The sequence below is a fragment of the Mus musculus genome, chromosome 13, assembly GCF_000001635.26.
Source record: "Mus musculus strain C57BL/6J chromosome 13, GRCm38.p6 C57BL/6J".
Taxonomy (NCBI): Eukaryota; Metazoa; Chordata; class Mammalia; order Rodentia; family Muridae; genus Mus; species Mus musculus.
The window spans coordinates 95,912,746-95,934,190 of NC_000079.6; positions in this window are offsets into that span (position 1 = coordinate 95,912,746).

Here is a 21,445-nt window from a genome sequence, read left to right on the forward strand (position 1 = left end):
TAAAATGTTTCAACTTTCCAAGTGGGGGTGGAATAGAACATTTAGTGGGCAAGAGAAGCATCTGGAAGCACGGCACTCAGAGAGGGGCACCGCCTGTGCCCATTAAAGCTGAGATCACAGCTCTACCCTTCTGCCCATCAGTGACTCAGATCTTTCCAAGTCCTGGCTTTCTCACTGCACGGGGGACAAGCAGAGTATCCATCCCGCTCACTGTGGTGTGAAGATGTAATGGTAAATCCTTAGCAAGATGGGAAGCCTGGTATAAGTTCAATAACTAAGCTCAGTGACTGGTAGTGACTTTTGTAAGGTGGACAGGGAGACATGCTGCTCTGAGAAGCAGAACCAATAACGGTGTGTGGCAGAGGCAGAAAGCAAGCGAGAATTTAAAGAATTGACTCTTGTGGTTACAGAGAATAGCAAGTTTAAGTCCTGCAGGGTGGAGACCCAGGAGGAAGTGGTGTTGCAGTTCAAGCCCCAAAACAATCAGCAAGAGATTCCTTCTTGGTGGGTAGCAACAGGGGACAGTCTAGTTTGAGTCTGTGGCTATGATTAATACCATGGACAAAGCAATAGAGAGAAGGAATGGGTTTATTTCAGCTTGCAGGCTACAGTCCACCACTGAAGGAAGTCAGGGCAGGAACTGAAGCAAGAATATGAGGCAGAAGAATATGTCCCATGAAGGGACACTGCTGGCAGGTTTACTCACAAATTATTACTTGACTAGTATCCTTGTACAGTCTAGCACTGTATAAGGAACGGTACTGCCCATAGTGGGCTGAGCCTCCCACGAATTAATCTGAGGAACCCTTCAGTTGAAACTCTCTACTCAGGTGACTCTTGTCTGTGTCAAGTTGACAGTTAAAGCTAAGTAGACAGGAGTTATCAAACTCTTGTTCTATTTAAGCTTTCAACTTATTGAATGAGGCCCTTCATATTAAGGAACTTACTCAAAAGTGCCTACTGACTTTTTTCTGTAGTGGTAGTTGGTCTTTTAGAATGTTTATCTTATTTATTTGTTGTTTTTGAGATAGTATCTCTATATTGGTCAGGTTAAACTTAAATTCCTAAATTTAGAAGTCACCCCACCTCAGCCTTTTCAGAAGCTATTTCTTTTTTTTTTCTTTTCTTTTTTTTTTGTTTTTTAGGTATTTTCCTCATTTACATTTCCAATGCTATCCCAAAAGTCCCCCATACCCTCCCCACCCCACTCCCCTACCCACCCACTCCCACTTTTTGGCCCTGGCGTTCTCCTGTACTGGGGCATATAAAGTTTGCATGTCCAATGGGCCTCTCTTTCCAGTGATGGCCGACTAGGCCATCTTTTGATACATATGCAGCTAGAGTCAAGAGCTCCGGGGTACTGGTTAGTTCATAATGTTGTTTCACCTATAGGGTTGCAGATCCCTTTAGCTCCTTGGGTACTTTCTCTAGCTCCTCCATTGGGAGCCCTATGATCCATCCAATAGCTGACTGTGAGCATCCACTTATGTGTTTGCTAGGCCCAGGCCTAGTCTCACAAGAGACAGCTATATCTGGGTCCTTTCAGCAAAATCTTGCTAGTGTATGCAATGGTGTCAGCGTTTGGAGACTGATTTTGGGATGGATCCCTGGATATGGCAGTCTCTAGATGTTCCATCCTTTTGTCTCAGCTCCAAACTTTGTCTCTGTAACTCCTTCCATGGGTGTTTTGTTCCCAATTCTAAGAAGGGGCAAAGTGTCCACACCTTGGTCTTCTTTCTTCTTGAGTTTCCTGTGTTTCGCAAATTGTATCTTATATCTTGGGTATTCTAAGTTTCTGGGCTAATATCCACTTATCAGTGAGTACATATCATTTGAGTTCTTTTGTGATTGTGTTACCTCACTCAGGATGATGCCCTCCAGGTCCAACCATTTGCCTAGGAATTTAATAAATTCATTCTTTTTAATAGCTGAGTAGTACTCCATTGTGTAAATGTATCAAATTTTTTTGTATCCATTCCTCTGTTGAGGGACATCTGGGTTCTTTCCAGCTTCTGGTTATTATAAATAAGGCTGCTATGAACATAGTGGAGCATGTGTCTTTCTTACCAGTTGGAACATCTTCTGGATATATGCCCAGGAGAGGTATTGTGGGATCCTCCGGTAGTACTATGTCCAATTTTCTGAGGAACCACCAGACTGATTTCCAGAGTGGTTGTACAAGCTTGCAATCCCACCAACAATGGAGGAGTGTTCCTTTCTCCATATCCTCGCTAGCATCTGCTGTCACCTGAATTTTTGATCTTAGCCATTCTGACTGGTGTGAGATGGAATCTCAGGGTTGTTTTGATTTGCATTTCCCTGATGATTAAGGATGCTGAACATTTTTTCAGGTGCTTCTCAGCTATTCGGTATTCCTCAGGTGAGAATTCTTTGTTTAGCTCTGAGCCCCATTTTTTAATGGGGTTATTTGATTTTCTGAAGTCCACCTCAGAAGCTATTTCTAAAGGAAGGTAGCACAACACCTGGCTTCAAGTCTACCAACTTAACTGTTTCATCTAAGAACTTCATAGAAACATCTGGAATAACGTTTGATCATATTTCTGGGCACTGTGGCACGACCAAATTAACACATGAAATTAACCAACATTTTAGAAGTGACTAGCCCTATTTTATTTTTACTGATTTTTTTTAACTTGTTTACATTTGAGTTTTTGAGACAGGGCCTCACAATTATAGCTCAAGTTGGCCTTCAACCAAAGATCCTTCCATCTCAGCTTCCCAAATACTGTGATTATGGGTATATGTTTTCACCCCCAGAAACTTACCCTCATTTTGTATGTTATTAGTATCAGAAGACATAGCAGCTGGGACTGGGAAGGCCTTGAGGAAGCTGGTACCAGAGAAAAGGCAGTATACTCAGGATTTTGGATTTCCTTAAGGCGGTGTGGTTCTCAGCCTATGGGTTACAACCCCTTAGAGGTTCAAACAGCCCTTTCACAGGGGTCACATATTAGATATATTAGATACCCTGCATATAAGATATTTGCATTATGATTCATAACAGTAACAAAATTATAATTTTATAAAGTAACAACATAAATGATTTTATAGTTGGGGGTTTACTAAAACATGAGGAACTGTATTAAGGGTTCCCAGGATTAGGAAGGTTGAGAACTACTGCTTAAGGAGATAAGAACTGAGCTTGGGGCATAGCCTAGTAACAGAGAGCTAGCTAGGCATGCCTACATCCTGACTTCTATTCCCAATGGAGAGTAGCTACCATCTTAAGTGTCATCATTTGCCAAAGATGCAGGTTTGTAGCATCTTCCTGGGATCTGAACACAAGCTCTTCTCAAATGATTACTTCAAATATTATTATACTTTATGTCTAAATATTAAATGAGGAAGGCTCTTCCTGTGAAACAGTCTTCATTCTTCTGCTGTTTGCTTCTCACTAGATCTGGAGGCAGAGGGCCCAGAGTGGCAGCCAGTAGTCTAGGAAATTCTTCTGCCCTCTGTTGCCCACACTTCCAGGAGGGCTGCAACTTGATGCTGGGTATAGCTTTGACCAAGAGCACTGTTGGTCCAGAGCAAATGGCACATGTGTCAGAGAGATGGCTGACCCTCCTCCTTGAAGAGAGCCTCAGAGTCAAGGTGGATGCTATCCATTCAAGGCGGGCTTGGTGGTGCATGCCCAGCAACCCCAGCATCAGGAAGTAGAGACAAGAGCTCCAATAGTTTGAGATTAGTCAAGTATGGTAATACATACTTTTAATCCCAGCACTCAGGAGACAGAGGTAGGCAGAGCTCTGTGAGTTCAAGACCATCTAACCTAAGTAGTGACTTCCACAACAACCAGGGCTATGTAGAGAGACCTGTTTTGAAAAGCAAACAAACAAAAACAAAAACAAAAAACAAAAAACAAAAAGGAGGAGTGCTTGAGATCACCTTTAGATACGCCCAGGTATGTAGTGAGACTTTGTGCTTTAAAAAAAAAAAAAAAAAAAAAAAAAAAAAAAAAAAAAAAGGACTCTCAATAAAGGACATATAAACATAAAATAAAGATGGCTCCAGGTCTATGGAATTAATCCTAAGTCTAATTGATCTAAATGGTAATTGTCATGCAGCATCTCCTCAGGATGCCTGAAAAAGGCTTTAGAGAGCAAATGTATGAGGAAGAAATGAGGTATCTGTAGGCATAACCTCTCCTTTAGCCCACCACCCAGCAGAGGTAGTGGAAAAGTCATTAGTATATGGGGGGAGTGGGCCTGTTTAGCAATAATTCTTTGGGGTCAAGCTCAACCTTCTTTCTCAGCAGTTCAGTCCTGTAGCAAATAGCAAATACAAATCAGCAGCTGTGGATCAGTCCAGGCAGGCAGACACCACACACGAACCAGCAGCTGCAGTTACGTCCTCTTGGCTGGCAGTTACCATACAAGAACCAGCAACTGTAGTTAAATCCTGAAAAAAAACCACAAGGCTTGCCAAAGAGCCTGAGACCATCAAAGCAGCAAGAAGCCACAAGAACCTCAGGAGCAGTTCTTAGGTGAGTTTCTTTCAAGAGTGGCAGTAACACAAGCAGAGCTCGATAAGTCTATGTAAGGCGAACCAGTATGTTGTGGATTGATTCTAATGCTACTTGTGTTAATTTGGCTCCCCAAATCACATGAGAACCCACATGTCGATGTGTAAGACGTTGAGGGTCCCTTCCCCCATTTGGCTTTAATTGGTGAATAAAGCTGTCATAGCCAATGGTTGGGCAGGGAGGCAGAGGCAGGATGCTAGGATTCCTGGGCAAGGACACAGGAGGAGGAGACGGTGTCATGCTGGGAGAAGAGAAGGTCCAGGCCTGAAAAGTGTAGGATAGAGAGACAAAGAGACGGCCAACATGTAAGAGTCAGGGTTTGTGGCTTCAGGCCTGGGTCCAGAGTGGCCAGGATGGAATATAGGTTTTAGTATATAAAAATTCAGGACTATCAGAGGGGAGAGTATGCTAGCAATATGGAGGATTGAAGTAGCCCAGCCATTGAGCTAAGGCATATTAAAATAGAAGGCTGTGTGTGTGTGTGTGTGTGTGTGTGTGTGTGTGTGTGTGTGTGTGTTTCATTTGAGAGTCCAGAGTATTTGGTCAGACAGAGAGGAATTCTCACAGCGGCCACCCAGAAAGTTGACAACAGATTAACATAGATTAACATACTATCACAACACCAATCCTGTTGTCAGCAAAGCATAGTGAGCAAACCAAACCAATGCTCCTTCTCCCAGTGTCTGTGGGGTCATTTGTATACTCCTTCATCGCATTCTTTTACCTGTGTCTGCTTCAGAAAAACATTCTCTCATATGTCTGCTTTAGCAAGACATTCTTTCACCTGTGTGCCCCAGTAAAACATCATTGGACAGAACTGACTTTCCAAAGAGGCTAGGAGTTTCCACTTCAGGTATCAAACAGATGAAAGACTGCTGAGGACTCAGAAGAGAGCACATCTGTTGAAGCCACTACTTTTATCTCTTTAAACTACAGTAAAAAACAGCCCACAGCAGGAAGAGAAAAATGTGTGGAAATGCTAAGATTCAAGTTCAAAGAGGCCATCTTGGAGGATCTTCCACAGTAGAAAGCCCACAGGCCCCCAGGGACAAGAATGGAGCCATATATGAGGTACCTGACATCTCCAGCAGTGATCTTCGGTGAACCAAACCCCGGGCAGAAGCTCTATGTCATCAAGGACAAAAAATCTTCTCTGGCTTCCAAGCCTGTGGTGGTGGAGAGCCTGTGAGAGGCAGCCCAGCTACTGTGCCCTGGGTCCAAAATGCTCAGCATTCAAAGAGTAAGGGAAAGCAGCCCCGCCCACTCTGCTTCACAAAGTCCCCTGGGGAGGGGACAGAATATGCAGAGGAGGACACCAGATAGGCTCATGGTTTAAGGATGGCCTGTGGGCAGGCATGCTATGAGGATGTCTCAGTGCAACAGAGAAGCATGGAGCTAAGAAAGCTCAATAAGAGCTCATGAAATTCTAGACTCCAGTTCCTCAGATGCTGGCAACCTTGGGTTTTGCTTTGAAGCTGAGGGAAGGCCAAGTGCAAGGCCTACGCAGAGAGAAGCAGAAGGATCCCGACAGATCAGTGGTGAACATACAGGTTTAACTAACACGCACCCCGCCCTTCTGGGGAAGACGCGTAATAAAATAGCACTGTGTATCAGGACGTTCTTAGTGATGTGCAACTGTTATGGCAGAAGCCAATTCAAAACCCCATAAAAATATTTCATATCTTTATACTCCTGTATCCTTTTCACAGAGCCTTGCACTGTGGTAGCTGATTTCATTTTTTTTTTTCAGAGCTAGGAAATGAAGCTAAGAACACGGATATTGGGTAAGCATCCTGCCACTGGGTCAACTCCTTCTTCTTTACCTTCTCTTCTGAGACGAGGTCTTACTGGTTACCCCTGGCTGGTCTTTAACTCTGTAGCTCAGGCAGGTCTTGAATTTAACAATCCTCCTGCCTCAGTCTCCTGAGTACCTGGGATTACCAGCCTGCATGACCAGGCTTTGGTTTATTTGATTTTTGTAGTAACTCTTTTTTTTTTTTTTTTTTGGTTTTTCGAGACAGTTTCTCTGTATAGCCCTGGCTGTCCTGGAACTCACTTTGTAGACCAGGCTGGCCTCGAACTCAGAAATCCACCTGCCTCTGTTTCCCAAGTGCTGGAACTAAAGGCGTGTGCCACCACCGCCCGGCTATCATGGTAACTCTATGGACTGGTCCTTATGGGAGAAGAACTGAAAGCTTGTATTGGTACCCAGAATCACCAGGGTTAAACTCTTAATTTGACTAATTCAGAACCGTTGTGTTTGTGTTTTCCCATTAGACCAGGGTTAGAAATACAGGTTCCTCTGTAGCCCCAGATTCCAGAGCTTCAGGTATTCGCGGGGTCAGATTTTTTTTTTTTTTTTAGATTCCAGATAATTTGAGAAATTTCTGTTCAGATTACACAGCTTATTATTATTTTTTTTGATTCAACAAATGAAGAGTAAATTAGAAGCAGAAATTCAATTAACGGTCAAAAGAATATATTTTATGGCTTCGCAAGAAGCAGACAGACACAGAAAGAGAGAACCCTGGGAAACTCCGGGTAATCATGGCATTTCTGGTAATGTGATGTTTGTGAGTGTTTTTCAAAGCATCCTCTATACACCAGGCACGGTTCTGAGCACTTGCACACTTAACTGCCTTTAACCTCACAGCTCCCTCAAACACAAGGAACTGGAAGCACTGATGAACATTGTGTTGGCATCGTCAGTGAGTGCAGTATTTGAGGGTGAGATGCCCACTAATGGACTGAGTCAGAGACCAGTGGGGCAGGGAGAGGCAGGACTCCCCCTGCCAAGGATGCTGTGCTGGCTTGAATGGGAACGGCCCCATGGGCTCACAAGTTTAAATACTTAGCTTCCTGCTGATGGAACTGTTTCAGAAGGATTGGGAGGTGTGGCCTTATTAGAGGAGTTATATCTCAGGGACTCCCCTCCCCCACTGTGAGGTTTCAAAAGCCTCCTGCCAGCTTGAGTTTGTTCCCTGTCTCCTGCTTGCAGCTTGAGATGTGAGCTCTCAGCTGTTCCTGCCGTCAGGCCTTTCCTCCACCATTGTGGACTCTAACCCTTTGGAATGGTAAACCCAATAAATCACTTTATATATATGTTGCCTTGGTCATGATGTTTTATCACAGCAATAGAAAAATGCCCAGTACAGACACCCGTGTTGCCTCCTTCCTCCTCCCATTGTGTGCATGGAGGGCAGCTTCACTCTTGCCCAAAGCTCTCCATTCTACCATGCTGACTTGTCTAACTCCATGTGAACTTTTGCTATTGCTGTTGTTCTTGGGTGGTTTCTTTCTGTAGTTGTGTTATCTTGTTTTAGGATAGCTTACACCGTAGCCCAGGCTGACCTAGAACTTCCTATGTACCCTAGGCTGGCCTCAGGTCTTTGTGCCACAGATTACGGCTCCCCTTCTTTGTCCTTAAAGCCACCGGTTCTTTCCCAGGGCTCTCTAAATAGGGGTCAGGTAGCCCATACCTTTGAGTTACTCTTGTCTCCTAAAACTGATTCTGTCTGCTCCTCTCTCCCCTCCCCCATGGCAGTTAATGACCTGAGCATCCATTCCAGTCATCCTGTCAGAGGGGCCACGGCATTCCTGAGTCTCTCTTGTTTTCTCATTGGTTTACCACTCAGTCTCGAGGATACTAATGTGTAAACACCTTTCCAGCCTCTGTACTTCTCTCCCTGTGTCTTAGTTTCTGTCCTATTGCGGTGACAAGACACCTTGATCAAGGCAACTTATAAGTGAAACCATTTTTGGGGGGCCTTGCTTACAGTTTTAGAGGATAGTTCATTTCTATTATGGCGGGAGCATGGCATCAGGCGGGCAAGCATGGTGCTAGGGGAAGTGGCTGAGAGCCGCCATCCTAATCCACAGGTAGAGAGTGAGACTGTGCCTGTCTTAGAAATCTTAAAGCCCATCCTAGTGACACACCCCCTTCTAAGAAAGCCACACCTCCTAATCCTTCCTAAACAGTGCACCAACTGGGAACCAAGCATTCAAATGTAGGAGTCTTGGGGGTCATTCTTATTCATACTGTCACTACCTCTGGTCACCACCCTTCTTTCTTGGCTCTGTGCAGTGGTGTCTTCTGTCCTGGTCTCACTCAGACTTTCTGCTCAGCGGGAAGAGTGATCTTTGTGAGCAAGGCTGACCTGACACTCTCCTTACAGACCCGCACTGAGTCTTCACTGAAGCTGACGTCTACACCCTGCATTTGAAGAGACAAGGACTTCGGGATGTGGTTCTCACTGTGCTAGTATCACTTCCCAGCCTCCCCTGCTACTACTCTGCTAGGCCTGACCTTTTCTTTGTTATGTGACCAACTTGGTGACCTCTGACTCAGGAGGTCATTTCTCGTTTCTCCAGTGTGCTTGGGCTCAGGTTGCTAAAATTCCTTCCCAGAGGAAGTCATAAGCACCTTGTACTTTTTCTAAGCTCCCAGTGACCAATGGAGGCATTACTCACCACTTTGGAGAACCAAAGTGTTTATTGGGCTTCCTTACAGAACATAGGTGAGGAATTAGTTACTGGAGTGTGGCACTTTTGTTGCAAAGAAAAAAAAACCAACCAAGTGACTGTCCTGGAAAGCATTTACCCAGCAGGGATGATGACTGCCATAGCCACAGAGAAGGAGTTCTCTTCCCTTAGCTTCCTAACTGGTTAAGTCTAGTCCCTCCTCAAGGCCAAGGCCTTCTGCTCTTAGGGATCAAGAGTTTTGTTTAACCCTGAATCTTGGGAGCTGGAGAAAAAAATCCTCAGATTCTTTTATAGTCCCTGACCTTGAGCAGCCTCCCCAGATGGCATGCTTATAGTCCCTGACCTTGAATGGCATAGTCCCTGGGTGGCATAAAAAATGCAGAAGGAAGGTACTCAAGGGAGGACCTGGGTGTGGTGACCAATGTGTGTAATATCAGCCCTCAGAAGGCAGACGCAGAAGAATCCTAAATTCAAGGCCAACCTGGGGGACAGTATGAGATGTGGTCTTAAGCAGTCAAGCAAGCTAATAAAATCACCTTGAGGGCTGGAGAGATGGCTCAGCCGTTAAAGGCTAGGCTCACAACCAAAAATCACCTTGAGAACACTCAGCAGGCCGTGAAAGATTCTGCTTGGGCAAACGTAAGAGGGTTTCATAGAGGAGGTAGGCTCCTGGCTTAACTTTTGAAAGAAAAGTTGGAATGGGAAGCAATTCCAGGCAGAAGGAAGAGCTAGGAGGATGTCGGGTTGGAGACGTGGGGGTGGGGGTGGGGGTGGGGTGGGTAGTGGCTAGGAAGGCTGGGTGTAAATGAAGGTGTGCAAATCTCAATATGGTACCTAGAGCAACCACATCACCCTCAACTGGGAAAGGACATGCAGATCTGGGTGTTCCACTGGGTGTCAACTGTCATATTTTAGGCTTGGCATCTGTAGACATTCATTTTTTTATTGTCTTTGAGATCCTGGGGGCAATGCATTTCCGTGAGTGTTGGTGCTGACCATGCCAGCGAGTGCTGCTGTTGTGTTATAACCTCTGCCTGGGCTTGGTGCCCAGCCAGGCTTGTTACCTCCTCTGTGTCCTCTGTGAGTCACAATCACTTTCTCACATGGCCCTTCCCAACTAATTCCTGGAAGTTAAAGCAGGATGTGGCAGAGCACACCTGGAATCCCAGGACTCTGTGGACAGGGACGAGAAGATGGCTGTAGGTTTGAACCCGGCTAGTCTACATAGTGAGTCCTGAGTCAGCCAGGACTACATAATGAGACTGTGTTGAGAGGGAGCATTTTGGGAAAGGAAGGAAGAGAGAGAGAGAGAGAGAGAGAGAGAGAGAGAGAGAGAGAGAGAGAGAGAGAGAGAGAGAGAGAGAGAGAGAGAGAGAAGGTGTCATATGCAGCATGTTCCAGGCACTCCCCACACCTTATGTAGGCCTGTTTTCTTCCATCACATTGCTCAGCCTCAACCCCATGTTCTGCTTTCTGTTTTCTTTCTTGTCAGCTCTTCCAGCCCCAGTAGAAGGTGGAATTTACAAAAGCAAAGTCTTATGTTTTTTCCTTCACTGGTATATTCTCCATGCTAGCACAGAGCCTGTCATGTGATGAGCAAATTATACCACATAACTTGTGATGGTTTGAATACCCTTGGCTCAGGGAGTGGTGCTACCAGGAGGTGTGGCCTTGTTGGAGGAAGTGTGTCACTGTGGTAGTGGGCTTTGGGACCTTCCTCCTAACCATGTGGGAGCCAGTCTTCTCCTAGCAGCCTTCAGGTGATGATGTAGAACTCTCAGCTTCTCCCGCACCATGCCTGCCTGCATGCTGTCATGCTCCTGCCTTGATGATAATGGACTGAACCTGTGAACCTGTAAGACAGTCCCAATTAAATGTTGCCCTTATAAGAGTTACTTTGGCCATGGTGTCTGTTCACAGTAGTTAAACCCTAACTAAGAAACCTCCTAGGTAGCTTCAGTTAAATTCATCGGCTAAGCCATAATTTTGCCCCTAATCCAAAGACAGTTCACCGTTTATTAAATTCCACAAGCTGAGCCTATTAAATCCTACATGTTGGGAGTTCTCGAGACAGAAACTGACCCCGGATGGGGCTAGAGAAACGCACCACTGAAAGAACCCAGAAGAGTGAAGAGGTAGAGAAGAGGGTTGTGGAAGGAGTCTGGTGAGAGCAGACAGGTGGAAAAAGAGGAGCCGACCTAATGATGGAGAAATTCCAGCCTCAAAAGTCCAGAAAATGTCTCAGAAACTGAGGCCCAGGTGAAAGAGCTGCTAGAGGCTCCTCTGTTGTCTCTCTCCTCTAGACAACATCCTGGGTGTCCACAAAGCCTGGCCATGGAGCTAGCATCCTTTTCCTTAGCGACTAAATGTTCTAAAAGCAGCCCATCGTGAACAAGATAACTCGAGGATCTCCAGTTCCTTCACCAGATTCAGTTGACAATACAAACCCAAGGGCCCATCTGACCACTATGCAGCTCCTGTGAGCAGAGCTGACTCTCCTGGGCCTCCTTTGCTGCCAGGAAGGAACATGGCTGGGACACATGTCCTTGTCCTTTTAGGCAGCAATGCTCAGTTGTTTCTCAATACAATGTGGTTTCCTCATGGGAAACCTGTGTGATTCACTTTGAATTCGTCCTTCCTTTTCACTACACTGTGGGAAAAGGTCAGAGTGAGATCTTGTTCCTAAGCCAAGTCAGCAAACATGATCCCATATTTACTGTTCTAGCATGGCCCTGGGGCGGCTCTTTTGAGGCAGACAAAGGTGAGGTGGGGGGGGGGGTCAGAAGTTTGAGTGTGTGTGTGGGGGAGGGGGAAGACTGTGCCACCCCATTCCATCCCCACCCACATGGCCTCCCTAAGAACCTCCTTGTTACCTGATGTGCCACGGGGCCTCAGTCCCTCAGCCTTTTATTTGTCCTGAGTCATTTCCAGGGCATGGACCTGGAAAGTTTTCTAACTATCCAGATACAAGGCCAATTTTTCTAGTGTACCTAGAATAACTCTAAATCATTTTGTTGTGGCACTGCCTGACATGGAGGGTGTTAGAGGCCATACAGTTTTGTTAAATGAAAAGCATTGTCCAGATAGCATGATATCCAAGATGACTCACTACATTTTTTTTTTGACAGATGGTCATTATGTAGACCAGGCTAGCCACAGACTTACAGAATAGGCCTACCTTTGCATCCCAAGTACTGAGATTAAAGGCACGCCAACATTCCTGGACATCACTCCACGAGTGAGATCCTGTTCCACCAAATGTTGGTGACCAGACAGAAGTTCTTACCCTCATAATCTTCACTAAATAGGCAAGATAGATAGATATTAATAAATAATTATGAACAAGAGGGATATAGAAAAAGGGGAAGTCCGAAGTACCCATAGAGCTTTTAGTGGAGTTATTAGATACATTATTAGTGCCTGAAAAAGTTCCTTGAGACTGAGCAGGCATTCATGCTGGAAAACTACAATTCCCATGTGGCCAAGCTGTAGAAAGCATGGCGGAACCAATGACAACATCAAATTCAGTAGACTTAGTTCTACATACCCCACCAGAGTTTGGTGGACCAACAGCCGTTTCTCTCCTAACTGTACAATACAAAAGGCTTTTACAGGTTATAACAAGAGACCCATCAGGCTTGGTTGTTCCTGTTCAAATGTACTCATTTATTTTGCTGTGATAAAGATGGAACCCCCATCCTTAGGCATGCTAAACACATCTTTATAGTGCTTTCAGGGAAGTGTTGGCTACAGCCTGTCACCAGGGCCGAGGCAATCGGTATCAAGAGAAGCACGTAGTCCCCACAAGACTCTTTGAACAGGCTTGTTGCAAAAGTTTTGTGAATATGGAGGCAGACCATACCAACATGCTAGTGAGAGAATAGACATGTCTCTTGGTGTGACGTCAACTTAGAGGCATCAGCTAACAGGGCATTGGCCAGCTGTCCTCGCAGGACAGATGGGCTGAGGAGGCTGAGTCAATGCAGCTGGGAAACCTTACAGTAGGAAGTCCCCAAAGCCTGCTACGTGGTGACTTCAGGTCACCAGCGTACAGTTCTGGCCCCTGAGACAAGGTAGTGAGACAGCAGAGCCTGACTTCCTTTTGCCACTGCATCCCTGTGATCTGCTAGACCCTGCTAGACCCTGCTAGACCCTGGTTTTGAAGGAGCACATACAAGCACACATGGGGTCCTGCCAGTGTTCCACATTCATGAGCTAGCAACGTTGGCTGAAGTTATGTCTGGAAATGTAGCCTCAAGCTTTCCTACAGATACTGGCTCTAATAACATCAGCACTGGTGGAGGGAGGACATGCATGAAGCCTGGTATGTGCCCACTGGATGCAGGCAGATGGGTGGTGCTCATTAGAGCCATTTGTAGAGGTATATAAAGCTGAGCTTTGCAGCTGGTACGAGAGTCAAAATGGAAACCCAGGCTCTTCTGCCACCATTCTGCTTAGTTTTATCACATGCTTCTTCTGCCTCACACATTTCTTTTAAGATGCTATCCACAGGGCTGGAGAGAGAGCTCAGCACTTAAGGGCGCTTACTACTCTTCCAGGGGACCGGAGTTCAGTTCCCAGCATCCATGTCCATGATTCACAAGCACCTCCAACTCTAGCTCCAGGGCGTCCACCACCTCTGACTTCTGTAGGCACTTGCAGCCTGGCTGTCCTGGAACTCAATGTGTAGACCAGGCTGTCTTTGAACTCACAGAGATCCTCTTACCTTTGCCTCCATGTGCTGGGATTAAAGGCATGCATGCACCACCATGCCCAACTTCTAAAAGTGCATGTACACTTTTAGGGTGCCTTCTACCTATAAGTGTGTTGTTTTAAAGTTGAAACTGTCTTCATGGAATCCTGCTTTATTTCAGCATCCCCAGTATTGAGTTTCTCAGGTTTAGTAATTTGCGTTTTCTGACAGAAGATAATTATGAAGAATCCACTAAGAAAATATACAAGGTCACAAGGTACAAGAGCCCAGGATTTTAACAGCCTGGTTAACATAGAGACCTTATCTCAAACAAGAAAATCACCATAAGATATTTTAAGCACTTGTTTATTTTTATGTAAGGAAAGAGAAACATCATTTTTATATCTTTATAAGACAGAAATGGCACTGTCTCCTTGGAAATAGTGAACAGATTTATTTTCAAAATGTTGTTGTCTTTACTTAATTTCAGAGGTTTCTATCCCACCTTTGACCATTCAGTTCCCAGATAAGAGACACACAACCTTTATATTTATAAAAATGCCTTTCATGTGCTAGAACTGGGCAGGTATCTGCCCTCTTAGCCACTAGAATCTGCTTTCCCACCAATAACCCAGAGTTACAACTTCCTATGTTCTATCTGGGCAGCTCTTAACTCCAATTGGCCAGCCGTCCTGGCCATGTTTTCATGGCTCACCTACCCCATGGTGTCTTCTCCTCCTTCCTTTTTTTCTCCTCATGGTTCTCCTCTGACCCCAAGCCTAGGAACCCAAACTCTACCTACCTCTCTTCTGCCCAGCTATAAGCTGTCGGCATCTTTATTCAACCACGAGTTTTAAATTAAGGAGCAAGGTTACTTGGTAAGTAAGGATTGCCTCATTCCCGAGGCAACCAGGGCCAGGTATTCAGCATTACAATACTTAGCTATCGACCAAACCTCAACAGTTCTGCGCTGTGGACCAGGCTGGTCTTGAACATCTAGGTTCAAGTGACCCTCCTACCCAGCCTCAGGAGTGGCTGGGGCTGCAAGTGCTGGAAAAGGCATAGTGTTGTGAACTAGTTGTGTTCTTTGGCTTTCAAGCAATCTTACTGTGTAGCGTGGTTTCAAACTAGTGAAAGTGTTCTGAGTGTTTAGGGCTACAGGTACACTTCCCAAAGCCTGGGACCACCTTCTTTCCGCCCTTTATCCTTTTCTTGTTTTTCAGCATTACACATTAGAGGTATGAACCTTCACATCTAGCTTCTGGTACTGATTTTTACGTGATTAGAATCTCATCAGTGACTTACCTAAAGGGCGTTTGGTCCTCTTCACTGGGGGGGATAGATTTGAGAACCCACTGCAATCTCTACATTCTGAGCAACCTGTCCTTTCTGGAAGGAGGAGGAGGAGAAGGAGGAAGAGGAAGAGAAGACAGAAAGGCTACTTGGGGTAGCAATTAGTAACCTTGGGGGCAGGGTGTGGATATATGATACAGATATTCAGGAGGAAGTATTTTTGAAATTAAGATAATAATCATAACTTTCTTAGAACAATCAAGTGACAAGGCTGTAGATAGCTCAGTGGTCAATTCAAGCACGAAGACCAGCACTCCAGGCTCCGGCGTTAGCAAGGTAGAGAGGATCCTCAGAGCAAATTGGCTAGCTGAGCCAGTCAAACTGAGCTCCAGGTTCAATATAGAAACTAGAGAGCAACTGATGAAGACATCTGATGCCCACCTCAGGCCTTCACATGCACACATACATGTGGCCACACATGTGAATAGGCATGCATGCACACCACGACACATAGACATGAAAGGAAAAACAGAAATAAAGACTGAATGGCTGTTGTTTATTACTCTAGGGCAGGACTTCTTAAACTTTCTCTACTTATGACTGTTTTTTGTCTCAGGTATGCAATATGTATAATTATATTGATTATATACTTATACTAATTAAATAGTCATTAATATATCAGATATATTAATTATATATGATTATACAATATATCAGGTATATAATTATATATAATATATTACACATATATATGTATATATATTAGGTGTACTAATCAAACATTTACTGATATTAAATCATAAAAATTTACTTTATAATAACTCTTTAGAATGCATGTAATGTTATCAGTTTTAAAAGACAATCGCAAATCAACATGTTAATGAGACTGATGCCCTGGTATGTTTTTACATAAAAATTAAATCTTGAGACATCTTGGTTCCGGGACCCCGCCGAGTGTATCCTGCACAGGTGAGAGTACGGAATACAGAAGCTAAAAGCTTCTGGGAAAGGCGGAAACCACAGAGCTTCTAAGGCAGCCCCCTTTTCGGAACCCAGGCAGCTGGTCACTTTCCCGGCTGAGGATAGGGATCTGCCCGGCCTGGGAGCACTTTGCCTGAGCATCGGCTGCAGACATCTTGGTTCTGGGACCCTGCCTAGTGTATTCTGCACAGGCCCCAGACATCCGGCCACTTCCTGGCCAGAGGAAAGGAGTCCGCCCAGCACGGGAGCACTTTGCCTGAGCATCAGCAGCAGACATCTTGGTTCTGGGAGTGTATTCTGCACAGGCGAGAGTACGGAATACAGAAGCTAAAAGCTTCTGGGACAGGCAGGGGCCACAGAGCTTCTAAGGCAGCCCCCTTTTTTGGGCCCCAGACAGCTGGCCACTTTCCCGGCCAGAGGATAGGGATTTGCCTGGCCCGGCCCCAAAAATAAAAGGAAGCAACAATTACTTTTCCTTAATATCTCTTAATATCAATGGACTCAATTCCCCAATAAAAAGACATAGACTAACAGACTAGCTACACAAACAGGACCCAACATTCTACTGCTTACAGGAAACCCATCTCAGGGGAAAAGACAGACACTACCTCAGAGTGAAAGGCTGGAAAACAATTTTCCAAGCAAATGGTCTGAAGAAACAAGCTGGAGTAGCCATTCTAATATTGAATAAAATTGACTTCCAACCCAAAGTTATCAAAAGAGACAAGGAGGGGCACTTCATACTCATCAAAGGTAAAATCCTCCAAGAGGAACTCTCAATTCTGAATATCTATGCTCCAAATGCAAGGGCAGCCACATTCATTAAAGACACTTTAGTAAAGCTCAAAGCACACATTGCACCTCACACAATAATAGTGGGAGACTTCAACACACCACTTTCATCAATGGACAGATCGTGGAAACAGAAACTAAACAGGGACACAGTGAAACTAACAGAAGTTATGAAACAAATGGATTTAACAGATATCTACAGAACATTTTATCCTAAAACAAAAGGATATACCTTCTTCTCAGCACCTCAAGGGACCTTCTCCAAAATTGACCATATAATTGGTCACAAAACAGGCCTCAACAGATACAAAAATATTGAAATTGCCCCATGCATCCTATTAGACCACCATGGACTAAGGCTGATCTTCAATAACAACATAAATAATGGAAAGCCAACATTCACATGGAAACTGAACAACACTCTTCTCAATGATACCTTGGTCAAGGTAGGAATAAAGAAAGAAATTAAAGACTTTTTAGAGTTTAATGAAAATGAAGCCACAACATACCCAAACTTATGGGACACAATGAAAGCATTTCTAAGAGGGAAACTCATAGCTCTGAGTGCCTCCAAAAAGAAACTGTAAAGAGCACACACTAGCAGCTTGACAACATATCTAAAAGCTCTAGAAAAAAAGGAAGAAAATTCACCCAAGAGGAGTAGACGGCAGGAAATAATCAAACTCAGGGGTGAAATCAACCAAGTGGAAACAAGAAGAACTATTCAAAGAATTAACCAAACGAGGAGTTGGTTCTTTGAGAAAATCAACAAGATAGATAAACCCTTAGCTGGACTCACTAGAGGGCACAGGGACAACATCCTAATTAACAAAATCAGAAATGAAAAGGGAGACATAACAACAGATCCTGAAGAAATCCAAAACACCATCAGATCCTTCTACAAAAGGCTATACTCAACAAAACTGGAAAACCTGGACGAAATGGACAAATTTCTAGACAGATACCAGGTACCAAAGTTAAATCAGGATCAAATTAATGATCTAAACAGTCCCATATCCCCTAAAGAAATAGAAGCAGTCATTAATAGTCTCCCAGCCAAAAAAAGCCCAGGACCAGATGGGTTTAGTGGAGAGGTCTACCAGACCTTCAAAGAAGATCTAATTCCAGTTCTGCACAAACTATTCCACAAAATAGAAGTAGAAGGTACTCTACCCAACTCATTCTATGAAGCCACAATTACTCTGATACCTAAACCACAGAAAGATCCAACAAAGATAGAGAACTTCAGACCAATTTCCCTTATGAATATAGATGCAAAAATCCTCAATAAAATTCTCGCTAACCAAATCCAAGAACACATTAAAGCAATCATCCATCTGAACCAAGTAGGTTTTATTCCAGGGATGCAGGGATGGTTTAATATACAGAAATCCATCAATGTAATCCATTATATAAACAAACTCAAAGACAAAAACCACATGATCATCTCATTAGATGCGGAAAAAGCATTCGACAAGATCCAACACCCATTCATGATAAAAGTCTTGGAAAGATCAGGAATTCAAGGCCCATACCTAACCATGATAAAAGCAATCTACAGCAAACCAGTAGCCAACATCAAAGTAAATGGTGAGAAGCTTGAAGCAATCCCACTAAAATCAGAGACTAGACAAGGCTGTCCACTCTCTCCATACCTATTCAACATTGTACTTGAAGTCCTAGCCAGAGCAATTCGACAACAAAAGGAGATCAAGGGGATACAAATTAGAAAAGAGGAAGTCAAAATATCACTTTTTGCAGATGATATGATAGTATATATAAGTGACCCTAAAAGTTCCACCAGAGAACTCCTAAACCTAATAAACAGCTTCAGTGAAGTAGCTGGGTACAAAATTAACTCAAACAAGTCAATGGCCTTTCTCTACACAAAGAATAAACAGGCTGAGAAAGAAATTAGGGAAACAACACCTTTCTCAATAGTCACAAATAATATAAAATATCTTGGCGTGACTCTAACTAAGGAAGTGAAAGATCTGTATGATAAAAACTTCAAGTCTCTGAAGAAAGAAATTAAAGAAGATCTCAGAAGATGGAAAGATCTCCCATGCTCATGGATTGGCAGGATCAACATTGTAAAAATGGCTATCTTGTCAAAAGCAATCTACAGATTCAATGCAATCCCCATCTAAATTCCAACTCAATTATTCAAAGAATTAGAAAGAGCAATCTACAAATTCACCTGGAATAACAAAAAACTTAGGATAGCAAAAACTCTACTCAAAGACAAAAGAACCTCTGGTGGAATCACCATCCCTGACCTACAGCTTTACTACAGAGCAATTGTGATAAAAACTGCATGGTACTGGTATAGTGACAGACAAGTAGACCAATGGAATAGAATTGAAGACCCAGAAATGAACCCACACACCTATGGTCACTTGATCTTCGACAAGGGAGCTAAAACCATCCAGTGGAAGAAAGACAGCATTTTCAACAAATGGTGCTGGCACAACTGGTTGTTATCATGTAGAAGAATGTGAATCAATCCATTCCTATCTCCTTGTACTAAGGTCAAATCTAAGTGGATCAAGGAACTCCACATAAAACCAGAGACACTGAAACTTATAGAGGAGAAAGTGGAGAAAAGCCTTGAAGATATGGGCACAGGGGAAAAATTCCTGAATAGAACAGCAATGGCTTGCGCTGTAAGATCAAGAATTGACAAATGGGACCTCATGAAACTGCAAAGCTTCTGCAAGGCAAAAGACACCGTCAATCAGACAAAAAGGCCACCAACAGATTGGGAAAGGATCTTTACCTATCCTAAATCAGATAGGGGACTAATATCCAACATATATAAAGAACTCAAGAAGGTGGACTCCAGAAAATCAAATAACCCCTTTAAAAAATGGGGCTCAGAACTGAACAAAGAATTTTCACCTGAGGAATACCGAATGGCAGAGAAGCACCTGAAAAAATGTTCAACATCCTTAATCATCCGGGAAATGCAAATCAAAACAACCCTGAGCTTCCACCTCACACCAGTCAGAATCAAAAATTCAGGTGACAGCAGATGCTGGCTTGGATGTGGAGAAAGAGGAACACTCCTCCATTTTTGGTGGGATTGCAAGCTTGTACAACCACTCTGGAAATCAGTCTGGCGGTTCCTTAGAAAATTGGACATAGTACTACCGGAGGATCCAGCAATACCTCTCCTGGGCATATATCCAGAAGATGTCCCAACTGGTATGAAGGACACATGCTCCACTATGTTCATATCAGCCTTGTTTATAATAGCCAGAAGCTGGAAAGAACCCAGATTCCCCTCAACAAAGGAATGGATACAAAAAAATGTGGTACATTTACACAATGGAGTACTACTCAGCTATTAAAAAGAATGAATTTATGAAATTCCTAGGCAAATGGATGGACCTGGAGGGCATCATCCTGAGTGAGGTAACACAATCACAAAGGAACTCACACAATATGTACTCACTGATAAGCGGATATTAGCCCAAAACTTAGGATACCCAAGATATAAGATACAATTTGCTAAACACATGAAACTCAAGAAGAATGAAGACCAAAGTGTGGACCCTGTGCCCCTTCTTAGAATTGGGAACAAAACACCCATGGAAGGAGTTACAGAGACAAAGTTTGGAGCTGTGACGAAAGGATGGACCATCTAGAGACTGCCATATCCAGGGATCCACCACATAATCAGCTTCCAAACGTTGACACCATTGCATACACTAGCAAGATTTTGCTGAAAGGACCCAGATATAGCTGTCTCTTGTGAGACTATGCCGGGGCCTAGTAAACACAGAAGTGAATGCTCACAGTCAGCTATTGGATGGATCACAGGGCTCCCAATGGAGGAGCTAGAGAAAGTACCCAAGGAGCTAAAGGGATCTGCAACCCTATAGGTGGAACAACATTATGAACTAACCAGTACCCCAGAGCTCTTGACTCTAGCTGCATATGTATCAGAAGATGGCCTAGTTGGCCATCAGTGGAAAGAGAGGCCCATTGGTCGTGCAAACTTTATATGCCCCAGTACAGGGGAATGCCAGGGCCAAAAAAATGGGAATGGGTGGGTAGGGAAGCGTGGGGGTTGGGGAGGGATACCATTGGAAATGTAATTGAGAAAAATACGTAATAAAAAAAAAAAGAACCAGTAAAAAAAAAAAAATTAAATCTTGGGGCTTAGTTGGTAAAGTGCCTGTCACTTAAGCATGGTGACTTGAGTTCAGTCCCTAGTTTCTGTGTAAATCTGGGCATGGTAGCATGTACCCCTATTTCCAGCACTGGGAGGAGTAGGCAGGAGGATCTCTGGTTCTTGCTGTCTAGCCAGGTTAGCCAAATTGCTGAGTGCTGGGTTCTGTGAGAATCATTGTCTTAAAAAAATAAGGTAGGGAACAATTGAAGAGACCCATCCTCAACCTCTGGTCTCCACCCACACATGCACAGAATTAAATCTTCATTAAGTATCTGACATTGTAGTAAAGTACTTTTCATATTTCTTGGTTGATTTGATTTGTAATTATCAACACTGAAAATGTTGCTTCACAAAGATATGTAGTATTGAAAGAACCTAGTGGGGAAACCCCCACTCAATTCTCGATTCGGCGCGCACCCAGGAATCACGAACAGACGACCATCTTGTTGTAAAAGCATGAGGTAGTTTAATGACGGAG